The sequence below is a fragment of the Chrysemys picta genome, chromosome 8 (assembly GCF_011386835.1).
Source record: "Chrysemys picta bellii isolate R12L10 chromosome 8, ASM1138683v2, whole genome shotgun sequence".
Lineage (NCBI taxonomy): Eukaryota > Metazoa > Chordata > Testudines > Emydidae > Chrysemys > Chrysemys picta.
Genome location: NC_088798.1, coordinates 50,110,302 through 50,112,694, shown reverse-complemented (window position 1 = coordinate 50,112,694; position 2,393 = coordinate 50,110,302). Strand labels below are relative to the sequence as shown.

At 38.1% G+C, this 2,393-nt stretch overlaps 1 non-coding gene across 1 annotated transcript; it reads left to right on the top strand.

The window, feature by feature from the left end:
- The first annotated feature begins 925 nt into the window (after window positions 1–925).
- Window positions 926–1,123, top strand: LOC135973319 (U2 spliceosomal RNA). Its single transcript, XR_010590121.1, has one exon. It is a non-coding gene; the product is annotated as a U2 spliceosomal RNA (small nuclear RNA).
- Window positions 1,124–2,393: the final 1,270 nt, after the last annotated feature.

The window sequence follows — 2,393 nt, the reverse complement described above, 5'->3', positions numbered from 1 at the left end:
ATAGGGCAGACACTCCAAATTGGTGGTGTATTCTATAATTAGATTTCAAAGCCAGTAACAAATGTACGCTCCTGGATCATCATCTCAGTCTTACCATGGAGTCATAAACAGTTCCCTTAAACCCTCCAGCCTATTTTGCCACCCAGACAAACTGAATTTTCTGATAAAACATTAAATAAACCAAAAATCACATCACATTAGGATACTTCCAATCCCAAAGGATCAATCACTTACCTCAAATCAATTGGTACTCTGGATCTTAACCAAAAACAACACTGGTAGCCAATTCTCTAGTAAATTAACTAAAGATTTAGCTAAGAAAAAGAAATGACAGTTATTGAGAGGTTAAAGCAGGAAAATGCATTAACAGGAGAGTCAAAATTAGTAAATCCAAATGTTAGCAGAGATGTAGTAATCCGCCAGTCTCCAAAAGTCTTCCAGGGTTACCCAGGATAACTCTGGGATCTCTGTCCACTCACTAAGTATTTCCACCCTGTTGGAATTCTAGCAGTCCAAAGATGAAGGATGTTTCCTTGAATCCACCTTTTATATCTTCTTCACACAAAAAACTAGCAGACAGCTTCTGTACCCACCTGGGCCTTCCTTTGTTGGTTGTGAGGAATGCAGATTGAGTCTGTGGATTCCCATTATGAACTCAGTGGCCCTTGCTTTGAAGTTAGCACTCTTCTTTGATGAGTGATTTAGATACAGAGATATACATAATGCAAATGTCTGTCATTATATAGGAATAGATAAGTGAGAACTATACACATAACATTCTATTAGGTTTCATGAAGTTCTAACACCTGAATACACTCTTCAGTAACACCTTTGATCTTCGGTTATTTAATTACAGGGTACACATAATGTAGAAGTAATGTAATAGCAAACTACAGGATTCAGACAGACAAAAACAATATAATCAACATCTCCTTTGATATTCACTATGAGCTAAGATCAAGTGTAGTATCTGTTCTTATCAGTTTAACATATAAGTGAGTTATCCTGAGAATCTGGCATGCACTGGCACCTGGGCTGTCAGAATCAAAGATAAAACTATTTTTCCCATGAACATTCCTGCAATTAATCTTGTTTACTGGAATATTTACAGGCAGTACACATAAAAGTGGAATGAGCACAGTCAAAAAGAATGAAGTTTCTTATTCTGGTAATTATTCATGGACTTATTTTATTTTTTTATTTTTTCAGTTTCCATCCAATTTTAGTCCAAGACCTAATGAAACCAACAGATCTATTACCTGGATTTCCAGAGTTTTATGTGTATTATGCAAAAATTATAATAAATGGGCCCATGAAGCAAAGTTCAGATCAAGATTCATATTTGGAACTACCCAGTGTTGTGCTGTGTTGCTGTCTATAAGTCTTCTCCCCTCTTTTGTATTTTTTCTGGGGATAGAGATGCTCAGTTCAGATCAGGACACTTCTGACTAAAATATCCCATATAGTACATGCGATTTCAGAATTATAGTAGAGTTGACAGTGTCTGCCAGACTTGTTAAGAACTTGCAGTAGACTTGGTGTTTTGCTATTGAAGACAGTTGTCTGTTGGAGGTCATGGAAAGGAGCATGATCACAGTCTGAGATGCATCAGCAGCAAAAAAATTTCACTGGTATAGGAGGACAATCAGCCAGGATGGGTGAGGCACATGGTTGGGCATTAGTGCCTTGCACACTTTTGGAAGCTGTATACATTATTATAATGAATAGAAACAAATGGAAGAGATTGGGGATAAGGGAAGAAAAAAACATCTGGTTGAATTAGGAGAAGGGGAATCATAAGAAGGGAGATATTCAGGGAGGAAAACGATACCCAGAAGTTCAGATAGGTTTAGATAAACATGTATACTAGAGCAATTTATCCAAATTAAACCCACCCAACTTTCTCCTATGATTAATCACAATCACCCCTCCATTACTCAATGTAGAGAGGAAGGATGGTCCAGTTTTGAAGGCACTCGCTGGAACTCTGGTGACCTTGGGTTCAATTTCCTATTCAGCTACATACTTACTGTGTGATCATGGGCAAGTCACTCATTCTTTCTATACTCAGTTCCCCATCTGTCAAAGGGGGGGGGGCAGTGGTGCTTCTCTACTTCATAGGTATCTAATGAGGATGAATGCTTTAAAGGATAAAGATTGTGAGGTACTTGGATATTGCAGTGATGGGGCCATCTAAGCTCCTAAAATAGATAGATAACCAATGGCACAAGGAAACTGGAGTTAGGCTGTGGGAGTGTACAGAGTGTAAATGTTGAGTTCTTGAGCCGGGATATCGTAGATTTTTGTAATGAGAAGAAAGGCTTTCAGACTGAGTGTCAACATGTGCTGACAGGACGGAAGATAATAGAAAGAAACAAAACTTCAGGATTTCA